General features: G+C 30.4%; 1 long non-coding RNA gene across 1 annotated transcript; it reads right to left on the bottom strand.

The window, feature by feature from the left end:
- Nucleotides 1–7,745: 7,745 nt before the first annotated feature.
- Nucleotides 7,746–8,206, bottom strand: LOC132732867 (uncharacterized). The gene is made up of 2 exons (XR_009626101.1): nt 7,944–8,206; nt 7,746–7,893 (listed from the first exon to the last, which is right to left on the bottom strand). It is a non-coding gene; the product is annotated as an uncharacterized LOC132732867 (long non-coding RNA).
- Nucleotides 8,207–8,466: the final 260 nt, after the last annotated feature.

The following is an 8,466-nucleotide window of genomic DNA, read 5'->3' on the forward strand; positions in this document are numbered from 1 at the left end:
TCTATAGGTCTCATTGTATGGTTTTTAAAATGGTTGATTTTAAAGCCACATGAAATAGGAAATAAATTTCAAGTTACAATCATACTCTGAACAAATCATATCATGAACATTCCACATGATCACTCACTGAAAACATGGCAATAATTCATTATGAACAAAAATCTTGATGGAAATTTAACTGTGATGCATGTAAAATGGAGGCGGAAAGCAGAAAATGAAGGATAAAATACAATAAAAAAAGGTATTTGTATTGATTTTACCACAGATAGGCATGATTATATTGTGCAACACATATACTCAAATATATGTTTCCAGAAAATACCACTTTTGGTTTTAGTTTAGCTCACCTGACACATGTTTAGAGAGAAATTTGTTCACATATTTAGTTATTGTATCACGTTTATGACACAATCCTTGAGATTAGAAACCAGGGAAATTTCCGCCACAACTTTGATATTTCACGATGGTGTGTGAAATAATGAAAGAATGAGTTACATGTATATAATAGTAAAGATTTATTGCTGGAAATTGTGATATTGCAAATTTTAGAATAAATATGGTAATGTGAATATCTGATTGAGTATGTCTCTTAGGATAAATATGGTTTTCAAAGATATTTATATGTATTTCCATTTTTTATTTGGAAAAGGAAAATTAAATTTTCATAAATCTGTTTAGAGGATGCCAGTCAGTTCACATGGTAGTAATTGTATATATGATATCACGGTTGAACTTTTTTATCAAGACATGAACTTTGTTCAGCCGTTTGTTCTCAAAGTAAGGTTTTGAATTTCAAGTTGTGTTTACTTTTACTTTATTTATGATTCTTGAATTCAATAGAAATGAAAATGTTACCAAAATGATACAGCTAAAGTTGGGTTAGCCCTCCATATAAACAAATTGTCTGCAATGTCATTTGTCAAAATTCTCTTTGGTTATTACTGGTATAAACGGGAAAGTAGTTCAGATTATATATATTTATTGTATAAAAAAAGAGGAGTTTTTCAGAGGCCTTTGGTATACATATCACTGTTTTACACAAGTGGGTGGGGTACAAGTATCACTGTTTAAGCAAGTGACAGGGGTATCCGTTATACAGTATAAGAGAGTTGAGAAAGAAAATGAAAATATAAAACATAAGTTCTAGAGGTTTATAATTTGTGTACAGCTTTTCTTATCAATTCATTGATAGGTTATCATAAATATTACTTGAGATATTGGAAGTTAATGGGTGGGGTATTTATTTCAAAGGTTTTTGTCAGGTGAGTTATCCACCTATAGTCTGTCCCTGTAATCAGTATTGTGGCTTCAGTTAGATGATGTATTTATTGTTGTCATCCATAATCATAGATGTCAATTATCGTGTAAAATCCTCTGTTCCAAGACGGGATATGTTGACCAAAATTTCATTTTTCAGTAATATAGAATTGATTATTTAACAGTGAATTAAGGACTATAGAATAAGGTGCCAATATTAGTTTTTAATAATTTAATTGATTCTAGATTGTAAGGAATCTACATGACTAACAAATTAAAATTTGATATAAAATTGATTTAATTTATAAAGATATAACCATGTAAATGATAATACATTGTTTTGAAGATTATACTTTGTATGTTTGTATGCTTAAATAGTGAGTGAATTGCATCAATTTGCATAAAGATAAATAACTTTAAGACGAGACAAAATCAAAGCTACTTGCTTGTTAAAGAAACTAAGTGGACTGTGAGTCCTTCTTTAAAAGTTGAAATTTCTAATTTACCTCCGAAAAAGTCTAAATATGTGGGTTTCTTTCCTTATTGGCCAGAGAAAGACATTATCTTAGCTGTCATTAAGATATTATTGAATTCTTTTCACTGCCTTCCCAAAAGTGATATACTCAATATGAAAAGAAATTTAGTGGTCTGTTACCATTGTTTATAACTGGTTATTGATATTAGTTGTTAAGATAGAGTGTTCTGACAGGTATTTTGTAGAATCTGTAGATGATACCATTGCTGATTTTCAGAATTCTTTATCTATGTTTATACTAAAAGAGGTTATATACAATATATGTTTGTATGTATAGTGGCATTGAATGAAATTTGATTAAGTGATCTGATGCCATGTATATTGGTTTGTACATTTCTTGAAAACGCTCTTTCAAATGTTTAAATAAGTGGCTATGTTATATCACAGGAAAGAATACAGGGATTGGAACACACATTTTAACAACCTAAGTAGTTTCTACACAGTTTCCAGTTATAGCATAAGTGTTCTGTAGAGAGTAAACAAAAATTTCTATTGATCTGCCTCACTCTCCTATTGTGTATTTATTCCTTTTTGTTGTACTTCGTTTCAATGGAAATTATCACTGTTGATATTGATATGGGATATATTTTATCATCACTTTGATGTAGAGGCTATAGAATCTTTGATCTTCTTGTTTGTCAATTTGATTCAGAGGCTTTCAGGACTCTTTACATCTTTTGTCATTTTTTAAGCAATTTCTGATACCGATTTCTGATACCGATTTCTTACAGAAAAATATTGTCCTGATTTTGACGGTTCTGTTTTAATGGAATTCTACTACATTTCAATAAATGGCAACATTTGTGTTCAGCGGCAACTATTGTGTTCAGTATCTGTTATTTGGTTTGATGTCAGTACTGTGTTTATTGTTTAGGTAGTTACCAGTAAATGTGTTGGCTTCTCCCTTCAGTCCAATTTTTAGAGATTGCAAAATTTTCATACAAATTTACATATCATAGGCAATCCATTACAGTTTATGTAGAGCAATGTTCCTCTATGGAGACATAGATTTGTGTTGATGCTGGGAGGTTTTCGCTCTAAAGAGTTTTAATTTATTGTGAAGTTTTATTTTGGGGAAAAATTGATACGGTTGGTTTAAAAAGGTGATTTCTCTACAGAGGGCAGCTCTGTAGGGGTTTTACTGTAGTTAACCAGTTACATATGTAGTTTTCAGATCAAATTAACTTGATTTGTGTTACAGATTGGGCCCATGTTCATTCTTTCATATGGTTTTAGTATTGTGTACATTGTAGTTAATAATTAATGCTTTCTGTTTGCTTTATTAACTGGGCAGCCTTTCATGTTTTATTTTCTTGTAAGATTTAAAGTAAAAAAAAATGTTTTGTTTCAAGGAATAAACATGCACAATGCTGCTTCATAGTTATATAACTTTGTCAGTAAAAAAATCTTCGCTTTTTGTCATTTTTCGTGGGCTTATTGGTGTTTTTATATAAGGATTCCTCATTTTTTATTTTTCTCACAGTGTTGATTTTATGCTACTAACACATTTCTATATGTGATAATTTGCTTACAACCTATTTTTACCCATTTATCGCTTATTCTATCACTCTTTAATATTTACTTCTTTTCTTCTTCTTTTTTGCAAAGTCAATTTGAATTTTTAGCCCATATTTTTTTTGTGTTTTTTAGCTATTGTAATTATTTTATGTAGTAGTTTTTACATCCTAATAGCATTTAGAGAACTGGTTTGATATTTACCCACAGTCATCGTTATCCACTCATCCATTTTGTGTCAACATAAAATTTTAACCTTATGTTGTAGATCTTTTTTTATTTTTAACATATATATATATATATTTTGTATGATTTCTACAGTTTTGCATATATCCATTAGCAGAGAGTCGTTATCCATTCACCATGCTTGCAAATTTGTGTTTTGTTGTATTTTTAGAACGTGTTTTGTGTTTTTACCCGATTTTGTGCATTTCAGATCCGGGTTGTTAACGCTTTCCGCATGGGGCTTGACACAAGGTATGACAGCCATAGTCTTACCTCTGTGCGAAGCATTCACTCTTTCCAAGGTTCCAAGTTTCAGAAGCAGCACAGCGGCCAGCCTACAAGTCCACTTGCATCACCAGATATTGCTCTTAACTCCGAAACCACTACTAATCTGTGAACGCGCTGCATGTGTTATTTTACTTAATCACATTTCATTCATGGATTCCGTAAGGCGATGTGTAGACATTTACAAACCATTGACTGCTATATAGCTGTGTATAAAAAACAAATTTAACTATTTTTTAACATACATTTTAAAAGGGTTTTATGCATTGATGATACTGTACATTTGTGGAAAATTATCAAGCTATTGAGCCTTATAGTGTAAGTCAAGAAGCTCATTAGCTTTTTCCTGGATATGTTGATATTTTCCGCTCGCAAGAAACTGTGTATCATCTATCAATGTGAGAGATGAAGCATCAAGTCTATTTAGATAGTTACGTCAATCAAAAGTGCAAACTAGAGAAAAATATCCTCTACCATATTACTTAAATCCAAAAATTATTCAAAAAGTGCTGTATTACTGAACAATGCAAGATAAAAGGCATACTCCTCTTTCCCGTACAATTTTCAGAAACTGTGTTATGCATAATGCTTTCAGTGTGTACAATGTTGTAGTTGGGAGAGTTAAAGCAATAAGCAATTCCTCGAGAAAAAATTTCCCTCGCTACATATACTCTCCTCTTGTTGTAATATGCTCATGTTGTTTTTTTTTCTTCCCATATCATATCATTATGACAGATTTACTGTTCTGCAGCTCATATGAAAAATATCACGTGCAATTTTTATAAACATATTTACCCACATATATATATATATTTATCCATTCCCATGCTAAATGTCTAAAATAGACTAGTCCATCTTTCAATCTGGACAAAAACCATTGATCATTTTAGGGAAATTTTCTAAAATATTTGCTAACTGAATAGTGTAGGTCATGATCATATAGCATAAACATATCAGCTGATCATGATCTGCACTGGTCATCAGCCCACTACAGGTCATATATAAGCTAGCATTCATCATAAAAATATTTCACTGATACAGAGAAGATAATTATTAGACCATCTCTAGACAAAAAACATCATAAGATAAAAAGTATACGGAAAAAAAAACTATAGAATTTTAAGCGATTATTGACTAGATATAAATATATAAGGCTGCTTTAATTTATTCAGTGTATTGACCACAAATAGGACTTAATAAATCATAACTTAAAAGGCAATTACTGGCATGGTTGATGCAAAAAACTGAATAAATATACTACTGAGGACGTGGATTAGTTAAGTTCTGATTCTATATGATGCAATTTTGTCTTTTGATAGAGGCAATGCAAACTAGTGGTTTCAAAGTGTGCATAGTAATGAGTTCAAATATTTAAATGTATAGAATATATGTGTATTCAGGGTATATGTGCTGATATTCATAGCTGTAGAGTTATAATGTTTCTTTTCATTACATTTCAACGTCCTTCCCTTTTGTTCAGTGGGAGAAACTAATCATATATAGATTGGCTAGATTTTTGTTTACTGGGCGCAGGACTGTCTTCTTGGAAGCGGATAGGCTTCAATGAAAAAGGATAGGGATTTTTTTTCTTCTTAGAACTGCCTTCAGCATATAATATTTACATTCCAGATTTTTCATTTCCGTGACTTTTGCAAACAAAATTGAAAGAAGGGGTTTTACAATGCACACAAAAAATATTTTTAAAAAATGATAAAGCCCAGTAAAACAAAGATGTGCCAAACTGTAAAAGTGCTAAAACATTTTTATTTTATGAATACCTAAATTCAAATAAGAAAAAAAAGTTTGATATTAATAAAAGCTAGACAAGTTAAGCATAATGGAGGGTGGAATTAAAGTTCATATTAATGGAAAGATGTGTGTAATTTTATCTATGTGTAGGTGAACTTATTAAATTGGTGAGCTGTGTTTAGAAACCACTAAATATAGACATCAACATTAGACAAAAGTGCACCTTGATATAGTTTGAGGTTTCTATCAAGGATTGCAATATTTTACTCCTAGTTTTAGTTTGGTTTAGAGTTAGCCTAGATGCTTGGTTTAGTGATTTTTATTTATATTTTTTTTTTTCAAAACTGAAAATAGAGTACTAAAATATTTGTTTTTAGAGTTTAATATATATATAAAGGGAGATCACAGGGTATAAAAATCTTCTAAAAATAAAAAAAAAGTTATGAATTAGAAATAAGGGTCAAATGGGACTTGATTGATACATCATTTCATTAAAGTATATAATTTTATACTATCAATAGTAAATTTCCATGTAAATGTTGTAAGACCTTATCTGTCAAATACTGGCTCATGTATTCACTTATAAAGTTGTTGTGTGTTATATGTGCTGCGCATGTAAATCCTGTACTTATGAAGTGTTTGTCACAGTGGAATTAAAAAAAATTCTTCAGTTCCCCTTTTACTAAAGTGCTTAAATACTATTTTAATCCTATCATTATTACATTTTACTACCTGGAACATTACTGGTTATCTTTATCTTATGTTTTTCAAACATAGTTTAAAAGTTTGATTTAAATATCAATTGAACTTTAAAAAACTAGAATTGGTTTCATTTGTACTCTCCAAATTTTAATGGTCAGGTTGTTATACACTTCCCTATCCAACTATATTGATTGTACACTTTCAAAATTTCCACTTTTTAAGTTAGTGTATATATACTAATCCCACTTATATAAATTGGTGTACACTTTCCAGATTTCCCCTATATAAGTTGGTAATCCCACTTATATTGATTGATGTACACTTTCCAAATTTCCACTATATAAGTTAGTAATCCCACTTATATTGATTGATGTACACTTTCCAGATTTCCATTATATAAGTTGGTAATCCCACTTATATTGATTGGTGTACACTTTCCAAATTTCCATTATATAAGTTTGTAATCCCACTTATATTGATTGGTGTACTCTCTCCAATTTTCATTATATAAGTTTGTAATCCCACTTATATTGATTGGTGTACACTCTCCAAATTTCCATTATATAAGTTTGTAATCCCACTTATATTGATTGGTGTACACTCTCCAAATTTCCATTATATAAGTTTGTAATCCCACTTATATTGATTGGTGTACACTCTCCAAATTTCCATTATATAAGTTTGTAATCCCACTTATATTGATTGGTGTACTCTCTCCAAATTTCCATTATATAAGTTTGTAATCCCACTTATATTGATTGGTGTACACTTTCCAAATTTCCATTATATAAGTTGGTAATTCCACTTATATTGATTGGTGAACCCTCTCCAAATTACCACTATATAAGTTGGTAATTCCACATATTGATTGGTGTACCCTCTCCAAATTTCCGCTGTATAAGTTGGTGTGTACATACTAATCCAATTTGAATTGATTGGTGTACACTCTCCAAATTTGCACAATATAAATTGGTCTACACTTCAAATCTGGCTATACTTATGTAATTTGGTGTACACTTCAAATCAGACAATATAACTTGGTGTACACTAACATTCCCACTATGTATGTTAGTGTCTCCAAACATAAGAGTTGCCCTTCTAAATTTCACACAGCACAGGTCGATGTACAAATTCAAGTCTTCTACATACTTATAAATGGGTGTACACTTACAAAACCCCCTTCTAGAAATTGGGGTTTATTTACAGAATTCCTTTACATCTTAGGCTAATGTTACTGTGCACAATTTCAGTTCCACAAGTTTTAGTGTCTGTTGACCCATTATGTTTGTAGGTTAATATTCATGTCACTCAAAAATGTAAAAAGTGCTTTCTCAGTTAAATATTAACTAGAGTCTAAAGATGCATTTGTGTTCCTGACCTTATTTAAAAGCATGTTTACACCATGTATAAAATAGTAAGCCACATATAAATGTTTTACATCCTGGTATTAGTAAGTCTCTTATTCCAATGTTATTTGTTCACCCAAAACATGTCACTGTGATTTCCAATCCACCAAGTTTGTGACCTCTTATTATGTATATTGTTGTGATCCTGATCATCCTGTATTAGAATCGTGGTAAATCTCAAACAAATACCATTTTAGGAACAGAACACATAGGCTTATACTTTAGAGTAAACAAATACCATTTTAGGAACAGAACACTTAGGCTTATACTTTAGAGTAAACAAATACCATTTTAGGAACAGAACACATAGTTAAATTCTTCTAGTGTAAACAAATACTGTTTAAGGAGCAGAACACTTAGGTAAATACTTAGTTTAAACACATATCGTTTTAGGAACAGAACACATAGGTAAATGCTTAGTGTAAACCAATAACATTTTAGGAACAGAACAAATAGGTTAATACTTGGTGTTAAACAAACAGAACACACAGGTTAATAATTAGTGTAAACATTTGATGATCACTAAAATCAGTTAGGCAAAAGTAATTTTTAACTGTTTAAGCCAGGTAAAGGAATTCAGTTTAAGGCGGGGTTTAATATTTTGATTAATTTGTAAGCTTTAAAGTTTATATTTGTGTAAATTGTACTAAACTGGCACACAATGGTTCTCTAATGAATACTTTAATCATAAGAAATCAGAAAATTACAAATTAAATTGTGAATGAATTGTTCACATAGAGGTTATGAACAAATAAAAAAAATGACTGAAGTTTTTATTACACAAGTTTTGTA

This window comes from Ruditapes philippinarum, unplaced genomic scaffold (assembly GCF_026571515.1).
Source record: "Ruditapes philippinarum isolate M1 unplaced genomic scaffold, ASM2657151v2 ctg164_1_1_1_1, whole genome shotgun sequence".
NCBI lineage: Eukaryota > Metazoa > Mollusca > Bivalvia > Venerida > Veneridae > Ruditapes > Ruditapes philippinarum.